Here is a 20336-nt window from a genome sequence, read left to right as displayed (position 1 = left end):
AGTTCCACACAGAGAGAAAGAGAGGTTTATATATAGAGAGAGGTCTTTCATCCACTGGTTCCCTCCCCAATTGGCCATAATGGCTGGAGCCAGGAGCTTCCTCTGTGTCTTCCCATGCAGGTGCGGGGGCCCAAGGACTTGGGTCATCTTCTACTGCTTTCCCAGGCATAGTAGAAAGCTGGATCAGAAGTGGAGCAGCTGGGACTTGAACTGGTGCCCATATGGGATGTGGTGGCTTTACCCTCTCTGCCATAGCGCTGGTCCCTTCATCTATATTTTTAGACATAGCATATGGTTATTTAGAGATGGACAGTATTATCTTCATCTTTAATCACATTGTTAAGCTGAGGAAAGAATGAAAAAAAAAAGAAAAATACATTTATTTAACTCACAGTAATAATTCCATTGTGTAAATATAGACAAATTATATTTAATAGTATTTTTGTACTTTAGTAATATATACAAATTTTTCTTGAAATTATCAACTTGTACTGATTTAAACAATTATGACATCTTTGATATTAAAAAAATGGAATTCTTTCCTTTTTTTCCAGCCACTGAGGAACTTAAAAAGTGACCCAGGAGCCAACAATGAGTCCAATTTAAGTCAACATGTCAAAAGAATATGTACACATTTTAAAGAAAAAATATGCTCTGTATTACAAGCAATTACTGACCACTGCTATGTAACACATTTACCATTTACTTATGCTTTATATTATAAAATTTTACTGACCACTGCTTATGGAACACACCTGTTATTTCTTTTTAAATATATTATGTGGGAAAATCCTCATTAACTGAAAACATTTAGTGTTATGTATCTACAATTGAAATTTTGTATTTCCAATTTATATTTTTTGAAAGACAGAGATAGTGGTAAGGGAGGGAGCAAGAAAAAGGGAAAGGGGAAAAGAGGGGGAAAACAGAGAGATCCCCCTTCCAATAGTACAGTACCCATATATCTGCAGTGAAATATAGGTGGGCTGTGCTGAAGCCAGGATCCAGGAATTCAGTTCAGGCATCCTACTTATGTGGCAAGGATCCAATTACTTGTTCTATCACTCGCCACTTCCCAGAGTATACATTATTGGAAGCTAGGAATCAGGATGGGAGCCTGGTCTTGCTAGGGATTCCACCAGGGATGCAGGATATTTCAAACGGCATCTTAACTTCTGTTCCCAATGGCAGGCCAGTTGCAGCACATGAAACTGTTTGTTGGGATGTATAACTAACTTAGCACAGATTTTGCAAATGAAAACCAGTATGATTAACTTTCGCAAACTCAATTGTCCAAATGGTGGCCATTATATAGCACCCAGAAAACCAAGTTGAATGGAATACTTTAGTGGGATTAATTAAGGGCTTCTTTGTATTTGCCAATTTTTGCTACTACATACAAACCTAATGATTTCGATAGACATCATTTTGGTATACTGATACTCTGGCCAGTGTCAATATCATTGCTTGGATGCAATATAATTTTATAGTGCTACCAAAATTATGTAATGTTAACTTTAGGCATTGATTCATACACCTTCTTCATGGAGAAATTATGTTTGCCTGTGGTTTTCCATGTTTCCTTTTTAGTTTTTATTACCTTTTAGGAAACAATCTTAAAATTTAAAAAAAAAATTAAGTTTTAGTACAAATAATTTGCCCTCTTAAAGAAAGTGAGAGTCATCTGCTGACATTATGCCATCAGCTCTGACTACTTTGGAATATATTTCCTATAAGTAAGACATACTAAATACAATAAAACACTCAGAATCACAAAGTTAACACTATTCTGTGTATCCGCAGATTCTTTTCCAGTTTTGTTACATGTCTTGTGATGTCCTTGATAATAAGAGAGTCCCATTCAGATCCATGAATTTCTTTTAGTTGTTGCCTTTCTTAGATTTCTTCAATCTGGAGGAGTTCCTTCCTTTTCTTTGACATTAATGACCATGGATCTTTTGAAGACTAAATTCCAATCATGCAGAATGTCCCTGATTGGATATTTTCTGATATTTCAGTATGATTAGGTTAGGATTATACAATTTTTGTTAAGGGCATAACAGAAGGGATTCTGTGATCATTGCATACTGTCATGTAACCTACACTTTTGATTTCTCCCATTACTAGTGATGTTGCTGATGCTGTCTGTTGCATTTCTCCTCTGTAATGTTCCTTTTTTACATTTCACTTAGTTTTAGTCAGGTTTCATTTGAGACTAAATATCTGTTCTTTCTCAATTTTTTATGATTCAATTTTTATGTTTTTTTAGAAAACTTATATTTAATAAATATAAATTTTGAAAGTACAATTTTTGGGTTATAGCTATTTTCCCCCGCATAACCACCCTTCCATCCAAAAATCATCCCACCTCCTATTCCCTCTCCCATCTCATTCTTCATTAAGATTATTTTTGATTATACACAGAATATCAACTTAGTATATACTAAGTAAAGATTTCAACAATTTGTACCCACACAAAGTATAAAGTACTGTTTGAAGAATATTTTTACCATTAATTCTCATAGTACAACACGTTAAACACAGAGATCCTACATGGGGAGTAAGGACACAGGGACTCTTGTTTCTGATTTAACAATTGATACTCTTACATTTATGACATCAGTAATAACCCGAGGCTCTTTTCATGAGCTGCCAAGGCTATGGAAGCCTCTTGAGTTCACAAACCCTGACTTTATTTAGACAAGACCATAATCAAAGTGGAAATTCTCCCCTCCCTTCAGAGAAAGGTACCTCCTTCTTTGATGGCCCATTGTTTCTGCTGGATTCTCACTCACATTGATCTTTTATTTAGGTCATTTTTTGCCACAGTATCTTGGCTTTCCATGCCTGAGAAACTATCATGAGCTTTTTAGCGAATCTGAATGCCTTACGGCTGATTCTGAGGCTAGAGTGCTGTTTAGGGCATTTGCCATTCTGTGAGTCTGCTGTGTATACTGTATACTGCTTCCCATGTTGAGTAATTCTCTCTTTTTAAATTCTACCAAGTATTAATTAGCAGACACTGGTCTTATTTATGTGATCCCTTTGACACTTAATACTATCTTTATGGTCAATTATGAACTTAAACTGATCACTTTAACTAGTAAGATGGCATTGGTACCCTGCCAACTTAATGGGATTTGGAGTCCATAGCACGTTTTTAGCTTTACCTTTAGGGGTAAGTCCAAGTGAGCCTCTGCCGAACTGTACATCTCTTCCCTCTCTTATTGCCACTCTTATTTTTAACAGGGATAAATCTTCAGTTCAATTCTAACTGCTAAGAATAATTGCATGTTAAATAAAGAGATTGACCAATGGTATTAAGTAGAAAAAGAAAATACAAAAAAAAATAGTAAGTTTTTTCTTGACAGTAAGGACAAGGGCTGATCAAATCGCTGTTCCTCATAGTGTCAGTTTCACTTCCACCATTTTCAATGTAGGGGCTTGGTTAGTTGTCACAGATCAGGGGAACATATGATATTTGTCCCTTTGGGACTGGATTAATTCACTCAGCATGATGTTTTCCAGATTCCTCCATTTTGTTGCAAATGACTGGATTTCATTTCTTTTATCGATGAGTAGTATTCTACAGAGTACATACCAAATGATTTCTTTATCTAGTCTACTGTTGATGGGCATTTGGGTTGATTCCATGTCTTAGCTATTGTGAATTGAGCTGCAATAAACATTAGGGTGCAGACAACTCTTATTTGCCAATTTAATTTCCTTTGTGTAAATTCCAAGGAGTGCAATGGCTGGGTTGTATGGTAGGGTTATATTCAGGTTTCTGAGGAATCTCCAGACTGACTTCCATAGTGGCTTGACCAGTTTGCATTCCCACCAACAGCGGGTTAGTGTCCCTTTTTCCCCACATCCTCACCGGCATCTGTTGGTAGATTTCTGTACATAAGCCATTCTAACTGGGGTGAGGTGAAACCTCATTGTGGTTTTGATTTGCATTTCCCTGATGGCTAGTGATCCTGATCATTTTTCATGTGTCTGTTGGCTGTTTGGATTTCCTCTTTTGAAAAATGTCTATTGATGTCCTTGGCCCATCTCTTGAATGGATTGATTGTTTTGTTGTTGTGGCATTTCTTGATCTCTTTGTAGATTCTGGTTATTAATCCTTTATCAGTTGCATAATTTACAATTATTTTCTCACATTCTGTTGATTGCCTGTTCACTTTAATAACCTTTCCTTTTGCAGTACAGAAACTTCTCAATTTGATGTAATCCCATTTGTTAATTTTGGCTTTGTCTACCTGTGCCTCTGGGGTCTTTTCCAAGAAGTCTTTGCCTGTGCCTATATCTTGCAGAGTTTCTCCGATGTTCTCTAATAATTTGATGGTTCCAGGTTGTGGTGTTGATCTTTAATCCATGTTAAGTGGATTTTTGTGTAAGGTGTAAGGTAGGGGTTTTGCCTCATACTTCTGCATGTGGAAATCCAGTTTTCCCAGCACCATTTGTTGAAGAGACTGTCCTTGCTCCAGGAATTGGTTTTAGCTGCTAGATCAAATATAAGTTGGTTGTAGATGTTTGGATTGATGTCTAGTATTTTTACTCTGTTCCATTGGTCTTGCCATCTGTTTCTGTATCAGTACCATGGTGTTTTGATTATAACTGCCCTGTAGTCTGTAGTATGTCTCGAAATCTGGTATTGTGATGCCTCTGGCTCTGTTTTTATTGTACAAGATTCTCTAGCTATTTGAGGTCTCCTGTGCCTCCATGTGAATTTCAGCATCATTTTATCCAGATCTGAGAAGAATGTCTTTGGTATTTTGATTGGTATTGCATTGAGTCTGTAAATTGCTTTGGAAGAATGGACGTTTTGATTATATTGATTCTTCCAATCCATGAGCATGGAAGATTTTCTCACTTTTTGGTATCCTCTTCTCTTTCTTTAGTTTTGTAATTCTCATCATAGACATCTTTGATATCCTTAGCTAAGTTTATTCCAAGGTATTTGCTTTTTTATTGTCGCTATTTTGAATGAGATAGATAGAAGTTCTTTCTGAGCCATGGCATTGTCTGTATATAGAAAAGTTGTTGATTTTTTTTTCCTTTCTTTCTTTCTTTTTTTTTTGACAGGCAGAGTGAACAGTGAGAGAGACAGAGAGAAAGGTCTTCCTTTTGCCATTGGTTCACTCTCCAATGGCCACCACGGCAGGCGCACTGCGCTGATCCGATGGCAGGAGCCAGGTACTTATCCTGGTCTCCCATGGGGTGCAGGGCCCAAGTACTCGGGCCATCCTCCACTGCACTCCCGGGCCACAGCAGAGAGCTGGCCTGGAAGAGGGGCAACTGGGACAGAATCCGGCACCCTGACCAGGACTAGAACCCGGTGTGCTGGCACTGCAAAGCGGAGGATTAGCTAGCCTAGTGAGCCGCGGCACCGGCCAAGATGTTGATTTTTGTGCATTGATTTTATATCCTGCTACTTTGCCAAACTCTTCTATGAGTTCCAATAGTCTCTTAGAGGAATTCTTTGGATCCCCTAAATAAAGGATCATATTGTCTGCAAAGAGGGATAATTTTAATTCTTCCTTCCCAACTTGTATCCCTTTAATTTCTTTTTCTTGCCTAATGGCTCTGGCTAAAACTTCCAGTACTATATTGAATAGAAATGGTGAGAGTGGGCATCCCTGTCTGGTAACAGATCTCAGTGGAAATGCTTCAGACTTTTCCCCATATGATATCAGCCTTGGATTTTTCATAAATTACCTTGATTGTGTTGTGGAATGTTCCTTTTATACCCAATTTGTTTAGAGTTTTCATCATGAAAGGGTGTTGTATTTTATCGGATGCTTTCTCTGCATCTATTGAGATAATCATATGGTTTTTCTTCTGTAGTTGGTTAATGTGGTGTATCACCTTGATTGATTTGCGAACGATGAACCATCCCTGCATACCAGGGATAAATCCCACTTAGTCTGGGTGGATGATCTTTCTGATGTGTTGTTGCATTCTATTAGCCAGAAATTTATTGAGGATTTTGGCCTCTATTCATCAGGGAAATTGGTCTGTAATTCTCTTGCCTGCATCTTTTTCAGGTTCAGGAATTAAGGTGATGCTGGTTTCATAGAAAGAATTTGGGAGGATTCCCTCTCTTTCAATTGTTTTAAATAGTTTGAGGACAATTGGAGTTAGTTCTTTAAATGTCTGGTAGAATTCAGCAGTGAATTCGTCTGGTCCTTGGCATTTCTTTGTAGGGAGGGCCTTTATTAATGATTCAATTTCTGACTTGCTTATGAGTCTGTTTAGGTTTTCTGTGTCTTCATAGTTCAATTTAGGTAGGTTGTATGTGTCCAGCAATCTATCCATTTCTGCTAGATTTCCCTGCTTGTTGGCATACAACTCTTTGTAGTAATTTCTGATGACTCCTTATTTCTGTGGTGTCTTGTTATTACATTCACTTTTTCATCTCTGATTTTATTTATGTGGGTCTTTTTTTAGCTAGTTGGGCCAATGGGGTGTCAATTTTGTTTATTTTTTCAAAAAAAAAAAAACCAGCTCTTCATTTTGCTGATCTTTTGTAATTTTTTTTGGATTCAATTCTCTTGATTTCCTCTCTAATTTTAATTATCTCTCTTCTACTAGTTTTGGGTCTGGTTTGCTGCAGTTTTTCTAGATCCTTGAGATGCATTGATAGCTCATTTATTTGGTGCCTTTCCAATTTCTTGATGTAGGCACCTATTGATATAAACTTTCCTCTTCACACTGCTTTTGTTGTATCCCATAAATTTTGATATGTTGTGTTATCATTTACTTCCAGAAAGCTTTTGATTTCTGTATGACCCACTGTTCATTCAGGAGCATGTTGTTCAGTCTCCATGTGTTTGCATATGCTCTAGAGATTTCTGAGTTGCTGATTTCTAGCTTTATTCCATTCTGGTCTGAGAGACGCCTGTATGATTTTGATTCTTTTGAATTTGCTAAGACTTGCTTTATGGCCTAGTATGTAGTCAGTCCTAGAGTAGGTTCCATGTACTGCTGAGAAGAATTTATATTCTTTAAGTGCAGGATGAAAAGTTTTATAGATATCTGTTAGATCCATTTGATCTATATGTCAATTAAATCTACTGTTTCTTTGTTGATTTTCTGTCTGGTTGATCTGTCCTTTGCTGAAAGTGAAGTATTGAAGTTCCCCCACTACTACTGTATTGGAGTCTTAGTCTCCTTTCAGTCTCTTAACATATCTATTAAATATCCCGGTGCCTTGTAACTATGTACATAAATGTTTATAATAGTTACATCTTCCTGTTGGATTTATCCCTTAATCATTATATAGTGTCCCTTTTTGTTTTCTTTTAACAGTTTTGTTGTTAAAGTCTATTTTGTCTGATATTAAGATAGGCATGCCAGCTCATTTTCATTTTGGTTGGCATGGAATATCTTTTTCCAACCTTTCACTTTCAGTCTGTATGCACCTTTGTTGGAAAGATGTGTTTCTTGTAAGCTGCAAGTAGCTGGGTTTTGTTCCTTAATCCATTCAGCCAGTCTGCGAATTTTAGCTGGAGAGTTGGGGCTATTTACGTTCATTATGACTGTTGGTAAGTAGTGACTTGACCTGTCATTTTTCCAAAGATATATTTGAACTTCCTGTGATCTTTTACTGAGAGATTTTTTTTCCTTTACCTTCTTTTGTGTTGATGACAGTGTTTCTGTGTGTAACACATGTTAAGCATCTTTTGCAGGGCTGGACGAGTGGTGACAAATTCTTTCAATTTCTGTTTGCTATGAAAGGTCTTTATTCCACCTTCTTTCACAAATGAGAGCTTTGCAGGATATAATATTCTGGGCTGGCAGTTTTTTCTCTTAGTGCTTGGGCTATATCTTGCCATTCCCTCCTAGCCTGTAGGGTTTCTGATGAGAAGTCTGCTGTGAGTCTAATTGGAGATTCTCTGATGGTAATCTGGCATTACTCTCTTGCACATTTTAGAATCTTTTATTTATGTTTCACTGTGGTGAATTTGATTACAATGTGTCATGGAGAGTATCTGTCCTGGTCCTATCTATTGGGAATTCTGTGTACTTCCTGTACTTGAGGTCTCTTTCTCCAAACTTATGAAGGTTTCTACTAGTATCTCACTGAAAAGGCCTTCTAATCCTTTTTCTCTCTCCATGCCTTCAAGAAGTCCCAGAACCCGAATGTTGGGTTTTTTAATAGTATCCTGTAGATTCCCAATAATATTTTTTAATTTCTAATTTCCTCTTCTTTTCTTTGGTTTGACTGTATACTTTGCTGTGCTCTGTCTTCTAAGTCTGATATTCTCTCTTCTGCCTCACTGATTCTGTTTTTAAGGCTCTCAACTGCATTTTTTATTTGTTCTTCTGAATTCTTCATTTCATTTTGATTTCTCTTAAATATCTCAATTCCATGTTCTATTGGATTCTTCATTTCATTTTGATTCTTCCAAAGATTTCATTTTCTTGAGAGAGATTTTCTTTCATGTCCTGCATGGATTTCAGTAGTTCATGCATTTGTTTTTGATTACTTCTAAGTATTCTTATCATCAAGTTTTTGAGTTCCATTTCTTGCATTTCTTCTTTCTCATCAACTTCATTTCATAATCTTGTATTGAAGTGTCATGTTCTTGTTTTTTTTTTTTTTTTTTTGGACAGGCAAAGTTAGAGAGAGACAGAACGGTCTTCCTTCCATTGGTTCACCCCCCAAATGGCCACTATGGCCAGCATGTTGCGCCGATTCGAAATCAGGAGCCAGGTGCTTCCTCCTGTTCTATGTGGTTGCAGGGCCTAAGCACTTGGGCCATCCTCCACTGCCTTCCCGGGCCACAGCAGAGAGCTGGACTGGAAGAGGAGCATCCAGGACAGAACCAGCACCCCAACCAGGACTAGAACCTGGAGTGCCGGTGCCGCAGGTGGAGGATTAGCCTAGTGAGCCACGACGCTGGCCAAGTGTCATGTTCTTTTGGGAGTATCATATTGTCTTCCTTATTCTTGTTTCTTGGATTGTTTCAATTGTGGTTTGGCCTTTGTGGAGATACTCATTGATTTCTTCTCTCCCTCCCCCCCACTTCAGTGCCTTTTATTGTTTTACAATGACTTTGTAGATAATTGGAATGTCTGAATCTCTAGAGGCTTGTGGTGGGTGTGGCCAGAGATCCATGTTCAGTTTTTCAAGATTAAGGGCATGCCTAAGGTGACACCCCCAGGTTTGGCATGGTAAATCTTCCCTCCCTTTTATTTTTTAATCAAATGGGAAGCAATTCTGCTCAGCTGAGCTCATCTCCTCGATGGCAATCAGTGCCTGAGTGCTAGCACGATTGGGCATAATATTCATCTGCTCTGTTCCAAGGACCACGCAAAGGATCTGTTCAGTCCTCAGTATAAGTTCATATTCCCCTGCAATGTCTCTCCCGGGTAACCAGAGCTGTCTGAGCTTGCAGCATCTGCCAATGAGACTCAAAGTCTCAGCCACACCTTGAGTTCTCCCACACCCTCAGGTTTTTTTTCCACAGTCCCAGTTCAAAAGCATCAGTCACAAGTTTCTAGCTGCCTGTTATTTCTCCCCACCAGAGTCTGGAGTCCCCACTCAGCTGATTGCTGGTTGCGGCCCAGAGCTGGCACAGCTGTTACATATGTCCAAAATGGCGTTGACTCTGTTGGCTCCATGTCTTTGTAAGGTGATTCGAAACGTGTCTGTACTGTCCCTTTTATTTTTTATCTCCTCTAGTTAGGCTAGTGTACTTTCCCCCACAGGGCTTCAAGCCTCATTCCCTCTAGGCCCTTCCTGCTGCTTGTTGGCCAGTGTCTCAGGCTACTGCAGTCTCATCTCACCTCACTTTCCAGTGCTGGTGCCTAGGCTCTTGGCTATTTTAATTCCAAGCTGTGGGTGCCCAAGCCCTCCATGTAGGTCCACTGTGTCCCTCTAATTACAGAAGAGTTTCCTCTGCCATTTTTTCCCTAACTCTTCCCTTAGACTACACTATCACCACTTTTATTAAACCATCTTCCTCTGGGCTAGATCAGTAAGCTCCTCCCTATTCTGAAACCTTGGAACTGACTGACAAGCTTCCTTAATGCATATGGTCTCAGCGCAGCATTTTAAGAGCTCTCAAATTTTCAACATATTTTTTTACTTCTATCAGTATAAATCCATGTTTTTTTTCCCCCAAGGGTTCTATATATTGACAGTTTGTTTCCTACCAGTTCCTGGAGGTATTTTATTTTATTTTATTTTTCTGCTCCTACTCCTAGAACAATAATGAGAAAAAGTGAATATTATAGGTATTAATGTATCATTGAAATTTCAAAGGGAAATAGTATATATATGTTGTATTTGGGATTTTTGTTTTGTTTGATTTTTGTAGATAGTCTTAGTGAATTAGTGTTCTATTGCTATATAACATCATCACAAAATTACTTTCTCAAAGTCACATGCAATTGCAATCTCATATTTTGTCTGAGTCCATTCCTAGAGGCTAGTCCCAGTTCTTGACCTTGAGGACTACCTCAAATCACAGGATAATCCAGTATAACCTACTTTTGTACTAACTTTTTTTAATTAATGATTTTGGAATTGTAAAACATCTGCAAAACTCTTCACAATTCCCATACTGTAATCATCAGAGGGAAGTCACAGATCATGCTCACACTCAGCAGAAGCCAACACAACTTGAGAATACTAAGAGACAGAAACCACTGTCGCCACACTCTCAAGTGTCCACCTCAGCTACATGGAGGAAGTTCCTTGATCACAGTAGTTTTTTTAAATTCTTACCACAAGTGAAGGTTAAATGTTATAAGATGTTTATTTTGCATAAATGTAGATTTGTTTGAAAATAGAATTAGAGTTAAGCGAGGATGGCTAAGAAATGCATCTTTGATCATCTTCATGGAATTTTAAAGATTTGTTATCTAAACTTCTGTTAATGGTGGCTGGAATCTCAAGGGTCTCAGGACTGAAATGTCTGAGGCTCTGAACACCTCTTTGCTTTACCCACAGCAGATTGGAAAAAAGAACAGTCTGTTTCTTTCACTCTGACACCAGTCAGCTTTTTGTGCTTTCTCGGTGATCAGTGGATTGTTAAAACTCATCCAGCTTTCTAGACTACCTACAGTTTGAACTGAAGTGTGTTTATGTATGATACTAAAGGAAACACACAAGCCTGAAAATACCCTGTCTGGAAATAATGAGACCTTGAAGAGACATTAATTAACTTCCTATTTTAATCTGTGGCATCTATGTAGCTTCTAAGTTCTTTTAAAGAAGATTTATTTATTATCTATTTAGAAGAGCCATAGCTCCTTGAAGTTCTTTCCCAACAAAGCTTAAATCTGTCAAGTGTGATTTGTAATCAATTACAAATGCGACATGGACAGAAAGATACTAAGGAATTTAAAAATCAATATTTGTATATCCTTAATGTTTCAGCACATCTTCTCATAGCTTAATTCTTTTATTACAGCTGAAACTGAGACCCTAAATAATGTATTGAATTTTATATACCATCAGACTCCTGTCTCTAGCCTTCCTTCCTTACATTGACTCGCTGAATTGAGGGACTTTTATAGCCAGCCCTGGAAGTTTATTATCAGATAGCACCTTAATGACTGGAATAGACTCAAGGAGTTTCATTTAGGGGAATTTTAGGCCCAGAGCAAAAAGCATTGAAGCCCACTGGCCATCCAAACCCTGGTCTGAAGAGTTTGGCATTACTGACTAGTGAGGAACTTCAGCATGATCTGAGCCTGTACCTAGATGAGATAACCACTGTGACTCCAGCCAGCCCCTTATTGCCCGGCTGAAGAACAACATACGGCTGTCCCTATTCTACTCTCCTAATAGTCTGACTCCCACCTTCTTACAGCCTCCTTTTAAAAATTCCAAAACACCCTTATCCAGCACATTGGTAGTTCTGGATTTAGAAGTCTTCTACCCCCTCATCTGCTGATAGACTGAACGGTATCTTTTCTTACCCTCACATCTTATCAGCATTTTGACTGAGCACTGGGGACAGGAACCAAGAACTTTCAGAAATGGAAAATTTTGGCAAATGTGGCAGATAGGCTCACACCCTTGTTGCTGCCAGGTGCCAATGGATAGATGCATAGAACAATTGGCTGTGGCAATGCACCAAGGTGTACCCACTCAAGCTGTTGGAGGAGGGAGAGGCCACTTCAGTTGGTGTTAACAGTCCCTGCTTTTGAGGTTTTGCCTTCTGGGAGAAACAGGGACAATCCCAGCAGCTGCCAGAGCCACTTGTTGCCCTGGGGAAATTCATATATTATGTTCCATCTTTGTTTTTGTGGTTTTAAAAATATTTATGTTAGGGGAGCTTTTACTAGTACTTCCTCTTCAGTGGCTCAGAAGGCTAGTGCAGCTTTCTCCATGACAACAGTAGCTGTTTCTTGAGTGCACACTGAGTAGGTGGTGTCAGGTAGTACTGGGTTCTGAACTTAAATGATCTTGTGGAACTTTCACAACAACTTAGCCTGCTTCTTAGGCTTTAACCCCAGGGAGCTTCATTTTTATCATCTCTAATGCGAGATTAATAACACCTTCTTGACTGACGCTAGGGAGCTCGAAGTTGCCAAGGAATTCTGAGCTGAACCTTGATTGAATAAACATTTTAACAACAGATCCGATTTCTTGGGCAATGTAATCTGGAACACGTGGTGGAGAAGAACGGTGTTTTGTTTGTTGGTGAGCTATCTGCTGAGAAACAGAAAGCATCACACTGAAAACCAATAAAGGTCTAAACTGGAGGTTAAATGCTGCTTGCTGCTCTCCCTAAATAAATGGCTGAGAATTCTATACAAATAGTATTGCTTCTTAGGAGGCCCTACTACCTGTATTGCTGTGCTCCTGTTTGATATTAAGAAAACAAAGCATCCCAAAAGCTGTGCAAAAGCTGCTCAAAGACATTTAAGACAAACAAGTGCTGTGTTTTCCTACGGTGTCTTTTACTTCCAGGTCTGGCAAGGCAGTAATATTTGACAACTATCTGCTTGTAGCAATTCTGTGTGACACATACCTCACCTGATTTTACCCTAAGAACCTGTGGGCTGCTCATACAAGGAATCCTCAGAAAAGTTCGTGGAAGATACATATCACGAAAAATCATGTGTGGATTTTGAAATTCTTTTGAACCAAAATAAATTTATCTTTTCATTCTAAAAAAAAATATTTATGTTAAAGACAGAGTAAAAGAGAAAGAGAGAACTTCCATCTGTTGATTCACTTTCCCAAATGGCTGAAAAGGCCAGGGCTAGGCCAGGCCAAAGCTAAGACCCTAGAACTCCACTGGCTCTCCCTTACGGGTGCAGAGGGCCATCTGCTGCTGCTTTCTCAGGACCATTAGCAGGGAGCTGAATCAGAAGTGTAACAGACAGAACTTGAACTGCTGCTCATATGGGATGCCAGCATTGCAGGGGGCTGCTTCTGCCTCTGTGCATCACTGCCAGCTGTACCACGGTTCTTTTAATCAGTTTTCCTTTCATCGTTTTGACCATCTTCTAGAATGTAGTTTAATTGCGGACTCTATTCCTTGGCTTTCAGGTCAGTTTCTGTATGCTCTTTTCCTCTCCAGTTCTGACTCTAGTATGACTGGACAGCAAATTTTTATCTTAAAATCCTGGATGACAGGATAACTTGATTCTATACTAGTGGTTTTACCCCTTGGTACCTGGCCAAGAAAACCATTTGTGTTTCACTAAGGTAATTTCTTGTGTTATTTACTTTCTTTGTTTCTTTGTGTTATTTGTTTTCTTTGTTTCTCATTGTTTGCAAAGAGCTGAGTGTTAATAAGGAAGATTGCTTTGGGTGTTTACTCATCTCCCATTATTTGGTGATCACTGTAAGTATGAATACATCAGGTCTATAACTGATTAAATGACTCTAAGTGGGTGGATATTATTTCACAATGAAAAGTGTCCTTATTTTGAACAGTTACTTTGAGGGACTCCTTCCCATCACTGGCCCAGAGATTGAATAGGGAAAGTTTCATAAACCTGGCAGATATGTTCTGAGACATTGTATCAACAATTCTGATTCTTCTCTAAAACCCTAAGCAATGTTCTTAAATACAGATTTCTGACTGCTTTAAAGTCAACGGAATAGGTAAGAATGTCCAAAACTTGGGGGGGAAATCCTGGAACACCTAGAAAGTGTCTAATGTAAAACAGGACAAAAATTAATCAGACTAAATGAATTAATGACATCTGGGGATTTCCATCTTTCATTTAAAGTGTTGTGTGTTCTAATATTTCAATGTTTCACCTTCTAGGTTCAGGAAAACTGTTCCTGTGATTTCAGTGGTTTACTGTATTTTGGTGAAGTGTTGTTCTGTAACCAGTGAAGAAGTGTTTACTTTCCACTCCCTCTACGTAATTGCTCTAATCTTCAAAAATTTTTATAAATATGGTATATGTGGGGGGGCAATGTGATTGTCTTCATGAATTCATCAGAATCTGTCCTCATAACAGAATATATTTAGAAACATTGGCATATCTAAATCTCATGCATAAAATGCCTGGCTTGTAGGGTTTTCAGTCTTGCAGTGAGTAAATGGACTTCTCATATTTTAGCAGATCCAAAAACTTCAAAATACTAGACACTGTAGTTTTAAAAAAAATCTAGGTTTGTCATAGATTTGCCTTTTAATTTGGAGAATTTTCCAAGTGTGAGATTATATGGCAAAGGAAATTTAGTTACTGTATTTAAGGCAAATAGCCAATCAACAAACTATAACATACCTGCTTGTAGACTGTAACTCTGTTCATTGTTTTTAGACTGCTAACTTGGAGAGTTTTCTGGGTCTGAGACTAACATGGATACTCAACCTTTCATGCTGTACTTACATGAATTGTCAGTTATCATGTCTACTATTTGATTGTATCCCTATTCATTATTTTTAAGATGTCAGCCTGATTTATCTTGTGCTTGGTGTTTTCCTATTTGAGTGTGTGCCTACTGACTGTAAGAAGTCTACAGAAGTACAATTCTCAGCAGGATAATGCCTGGCACTTTGAGATGATGATTTGCACCTACAGAATAAACGAAACTAAGTTTAACAATGGACTCCAGGTAAATTTAGTTTGAGAGCCACTTGTTTAACCTCTCTGTTGCTCAAATTGGGACAAAATTGTTCTTTGAAATGCCTCCTGGTCATGACTTCCCTTCCAACATGGCACCAGATGAATAGCTGGGTCAAATCTAACTGGGCAATGAGGGATAAGTAAAGTTTAGCTGCAGGATGGCTGATCAGCATTGTGCCCCCCAAAAGATCATGATCACAAAGAGGAAATAAATATCAAGATGGAATCACAGGTTTTAATCCTAAACAAAATTAGGTTAAAACCAAGAGGTTTTTAAGGGAGGGTCATTATGTGTGATTGCCTGCTAGTAACTGTCACAAAAGACTCTGATAGAACTATACCCATTAAAGAGTACCCCAATTTCAAAAGAGAAATACTAACTAGAAGTGATACCTGCCATCCTCACATAGAGTACTAGATTCTATAGACAGCACCTACAGCACACACAGGGAGGTGTTGAGAAAGGGCTTTGACCTCTTTGTACATGAGAAGCAAGGATTAGGACTGGAAGGAATGACTCAAAATTTGGGGAAAATAAAATGACTAATGGTACACATTTCAAAAATGTGGACATTCCACCAAAGACTGGCTGTGGTGTCTGAGAATAACAGCCACTTGTGAAGTACTGCAGGAGACAGAGAGCTCAGTTTTGGTCATCTCACCACAGTGCATACAGCTTACTATGTGCTGCCGCTTCTGTAACAATAAGGATCTTACTGCTTACTTCAGGCCCTATGGTAAAAACTAACCTGTACTATTTGATAACTGAAATGGTCCTGTAAAACTGAATCATATTTTAATCCATCCACCTTGCCCTCAGACTCCCCTGGGGAAACTATGTGACTGATTATAGGTCATGTAACAGATATGTCTGATTAGGCTGGATCTGACCAATATCCCCTTACAGGTTACAGATTGGGAACTCTTTGTGTATCAAAACAGCTTCACAGGACAGGACAATCAAGGGTTGGATATGAAGTAGGAACTCTCCCAGAAACTTCAGAATCAATAGCACTGCCACGAGGTATCTTAGCCCAGAAAGCTGAGCTCAAAGCACTCTCCCATCCCTTGCAGCTTAGAGGAAGCACAAGAATAAATATCCACAGCATTGAAAGGGGAATATTGATGGCCTTGGCTGCTCCTGGGTTAGCGATGATGTACTTGGGCCTCCTTTTTATTCAAAGAAAATAGAAAAACATACAGAAGTCTGCCAGTTTCCCAAACTTGCCTCACAGTTATGTCTTCCACTGGTAGGATCTTATTATCTCTGTCCCACAGTTAGGAATGGGGACTGAATTTGGCACATTGAAGCCTTGGCCAATTATATTCAAAGTGTCATAAATGACAGAGCCAGAGGACAGTGCTTAATAAATAACAGAAGTTTCCTACTGAGGCAAGTAGTTCTCTAAAGCTACAGCTGCCTAGGGGGAAAACATGCCTCCCCTGAAACAGAATACTGTGTAGACATCGTTGATAATTCCACAACTATCTCCTTAGCTCACCAAGATAAACACACTCAGGTTGGTTATATGTTTTAATCTATGGCTCTCCTTCTGCTATGGGACTGAACAATTCTGTAGGAAAAATAATAATCTTTCTGGTTTTCATTACAGGGAGAGGAATGCTAGTGTGTCATCATTGTGGAATGAGGAGGCACCTGCAAGATAAAGCTGTGCAAAGATAAACTGGGCCAGAATCCATCATGGTTAAGTTCACATGCAGCTGTCCATATTCTTTGATCCTCTATTCCTGATTCCTCCTTCCTTGTAGCCTCCTTTAAAATCCCCAAATCATCCTCTTTCAGCAGGGTGGCAAATCCTGGGACAGAAGTATGCTACCCCCTCATCTTCAATAGATTAAATTGTCTATTTCTTTTATGCTTAAACTTGTGCTTTTTATTTTCAATCAGCATTGGGAACAAGGAATGAGATTTTAGTAACAACCACTTTGAGAATGTGGAAAGAACTTGAATTTTATAAGAAATAACCCAAGCTGGGATGTGGAGTTGTCCACAACTATGGTTGTAAAGGCAGTGGTCCTAACAGTGCTGTGCTGCCCAGTACACTGCCTGCACCCAGATAACATGCAGGCTATGCCTGCAGGGTCTTGGCTCTTTAGGAAACATAGAGACATAATGAGATTCATGGGTGATAGAAAACCACTGCAGACTCGGTTGGCTGGGGAAGTGATGGCAGAATGAGAACAGAACAAACATGGGTGTTTTTATTTTTTTTTAAGATTTATTTTATTTGAAAGGCTGAGTTACAGAGGGAGAGGGATAGATGCAGATAGGGAGGTCTTCCATCCACTGGTTCAATCCCCAAATGACTCCAATGTCTAGAGCTGGACAAGGACAAACCAAGGATCCAGGAGCTTCTTCTGGATCTCCCCCATGGGCACAAGTACCCAATAACTTGGGCCATCTTTTGAGCTTTTCCCAGGCATGGTAGCAGGGAGCAGGATTGAAAGTGGTACAGCTGCTACTTGAACTGGTGCCCAAATGGGATTCTGGTCTTGCAGGCAGCAGCCTAACCCATTATGCCAGAATGTCAGCCCCCAAACTTGGGGAAAAATACCCAGGATCACCTAGCCATCAGGGAAATGCAAATAAAAACCACAATGAGGTTTTACCTCAAGCTAATTAGAGTGGCTATAACTCAAAAAATTTAAAAAATGCAGCAAGGATGGGAGAAAAAACATACATTAATATACTGTTGTTGGCAATGTAATTAGGTATAACTATTATCAAAGAGTGTACAGACAATCCTCAGAAATCTGGAAATAGATATACCAATGAACAAGCCATCCTACTCCTGGGAGTTTACTCAAAGGGAATGAAATCAGCCAATAAAAGGGATGTGATGCCCCCAGGTTTATAGAAGCTAAATTAGCAATAGCTAAAATATGGAATCAGTGCAGATGTCCATCAACCAATAACTGGATAAATGAAATGTGGTAGATATATATTACAGAATAATACTCAGCCATAAAAAGACTGAAACCCTATCTTTTGCAGCACAATGAAAATTTGGGAAGTAATCAATGGTGAGAGCATAAAGAAAAAGATCTTTTAGAATGTGGTAACATGTTTGTAACTAGACTGAGGGGAAAGAGGTATTGAAGAAAGGTATGAAAAAGATAGTCGTATGGGATGTAACACACATGGAAAATTATATAGACTAGGGGAGAAAATAGTCCAAGACTTAAGAGAAAAAAGAACTCAGCTCAGAATACTGTACCCTGCAAAGCTCTCATTTTGAATGAAGGTGAAATAAACACCTTCCATAACAAACAGACATTGAAAGAATTTGTCACCACTCATCTTACAAAAGATGCCTACAAAAGCCTTGCAAAAGATGCTTAAGGATGTGTTACACATAAGAACAAAGAAAGATAGTCATCATTATGCAAGAATGTGAAGGCAGAAAATCTGCCAATAAACACAAAGGAAATGCAATGTAAACAATCGGTATATTTATGGAAAAATAGTAGGGGCAAGTCATTATTTATCAATAGTAACCATGAATTTAAATGGTGCTAACTCTCCAGTTAAGATACACATGGATTAAAAAATAATACCTATCTATTTGCTGCCTACAGGAAACATACCTCACCAACAAAGATACAAAAAGTAAAAGGAAGAAAAGTATATCCCATGCTAACAAGGCAAAAAAGCACAGGGGTAGCCATCCTAATACTGGAAAAAATAGACTTTAACACAAAAACTATTAAAAGTGAGAAAGAAAGACACTATATAATGATTAAAGAATCAATTCAACATGAAGATATGACTATAATAAACATGTACCCAAGTACAGGGTGTATCAGCTATTTAAAGTAAATATGAATGAATATTAATAAACAGAGACATAGACTTGAATACAGTACTAATGTATGATTTTAATATTGTCTATAGTCAATGCACAGATCAACTAGATAAAATCAACAAAACCAACAGTACTAATTGACACTATGTTCCACTTGGACCTAATTGATATCTACAGAACTGTTCAGTCCACAGTTGCACAATACACATTCTTCCCATCAGTGTGTGGAACTTCCTCTAAAATATATTTGCATGTTTAGTTATAAAGCAAGTCTCAGCAAATTAAAAAAATCATACCATGCGTCTTCTCTGATCACAATGGACTGTAGTTGGTTGTAGCAGGGGGCAATCTTTCCTGCTGAGCACCCTGCAGAGATGGAGAAGCCATCTGTGTCTGTGTGTGCAGCACGTCAGGAAGCTTTGTGCAGATTTCAGAAAGGAGAAGCAGTAGTTACCATTGCTGAGGGACTTCGAGGTGGTGGGACTCATTGCTCCCTGTCACTCATGGTAGTCCCATGAGGAGTCTTTTGTGAAGCAACTGGAAGTACACAGAACATTCAAGAGTGCTACCAGGAGGCAGTGGACACAGGAAGAAGGAGCACTAAGGACCCTGAGCCCAGATAGGGGTGCATTGACAACAGGACCCCAACTGACCTATACATTCATGCATTGATGTCCCAGTTCTCCAACTTTCATAAACACTTTGCAGAGGAATTATGTCTCTCCATCCTTTACTTTCTGTGCATCACAGAGTATTTGCACTTAAAACTTTATGTATGTATGAGATTCTAGTTCTTTGTGTTAAGTCTTCTGTTAATTGGGAGCATGGTCTTGGTGGTCTCAGGTTTTTGTCACTATTGCCAATTATATAAACAAAGATAATAGAATTGAAAATTAAATATGATTATCATTGTAATAAATATAAGAAGAAGATATTTGATGAGGAACATTCAAGTAATAAACACACAGGCAGTATCAATGTTAAGAATACTTCTTTTTAAACAATTAGTTGAGTGCAGGAGCTAGGAAAATGGATAATGCACCAGTAACAATGATAATAATGTTTTCTCTTTGGAAAATAAAAATCATGCAGTAACATCAAAAATTTAGTTTTCTGAGTATCTTGACATCTGGATTTGAATTTTAATTACAAATAAAGGCAAGACTACAAATGAATACAGACTTATTTCACATATCATCAGATTTGGTGCTGAAAATAAAAACAAATGATTTGTAATAACTGCTCAGAATAAATTATAATGCTCCAAATCTTTATATTAAATCCTCCTTGAAACTATAAAATGAGAAATCCTCTTCTATGCAACAAAAAAGTAATACTATCAATACCTTTAGGAGTATGCATATTTTTCTTGTTATATTTAGACATTGTTTTTATCTCCTTCACTTTATAAGACTAATAGGTTTCATTTAGGGATTCTTTCTGAGGGAA

At 38.4% G+C, this 20336-nt stretch overlaps 1 protein-coding gene across 19 annotated transcripts in view; it reads left to right on the top strand.

Annotated features, from left to right (window-relative positions):
- The window catches only part of LOC103352168 (ankyrin repeat domain-containing protein 18B), a 197471-nt gene extending 180513 nt beyond the window's left edge, over positions 1-16958 (top strand). For 12 of the 19 annotated variants that reach the window (XM_070056051.1, XM_070056050.1, XM_070056053.1 and 9 more), the window contains one exon: positions 555-2203. The gene's annotated coding sequence lies outside the window, so the exon portion shown is untranslated. Of the gene's footprint in view, positions 1-554; positions 2207-14249; positions 16085-16673 lie in introns of those variants that run through there. The other 7 variants (XM_070056048.1, XM_070056047.1, XM_070056056.1 and 4 more) reach the window with 5 other exon arrangements.
- The last annotated feature ends 3378 nt before the right edge of the window (positions 16959-20336 follow it).

Source organism: Oryctolagus cuniculus, chromosome 13 (assembly GCF_964237555.1).
Source record: "Oryctolagus cuniculus chromosome 13, mOryCun1.1, whole genome shotgun sequence".
Taxonomy (NCBI): Eukaryota; Metazoa; Chordata; class Mammalia; order Lagomorpha; family Leporidae; genus Oryctolagus; species Oryctolagus cuniculus.
Note: the sequence above shows the minus strand (reverse complement) of the source record. Positions and strands in the feature narration are given on the sequence as shown.